Below are 384 nucleotides of genomic sequence, written 5' to 3' on the forward strand. Positions count from 1 at the left end.
CATTCACCCATCTGTCCATCCATCCATCCATTTATCCATCCATCCATCCACCATTTATCCATCCATCCATCCACCTACCCATTCACCCACCCATCCATCCATCTATCCATCTATCCATCCATCCATCCATCCATCCATCCATCCATCCTTTATCCGTCTAGCCATCCATCCACCTACCCACTCATTCACCCATCCATCCATCCATCCATCCTTCCATCCATCTATGTATATTTATGTATTTTAAGGAACTTCCTCATGCAATTGTGGAATCCGACATCTGCAAGGCAGGTGGCAGCCTGGAGACCTAAGGAGAGCTGCAGTTGGAGTCCCAGGGCCTCTGCTGGCAGAATTTCTTCTTGCTTGGGGAGGTCCATCTTGGTTTTC

Source organism: Mandrillus leucophaeus, unplaced genomic scaffold (genome assembly GCF_000951045.1).
Source record: "Mandrillus leucophaeus isolate KB7577 unplaced genomic scaffold, Mleu.le_1.0 Scaffold288, whole genome shotgun sequence".
Lineage (NCBI taxonomy): Eukaryota > Metazoa > Chordata > Mammalia > Primates > Cercopithecidae > Mandrillus > Mandrillus leucophaeus.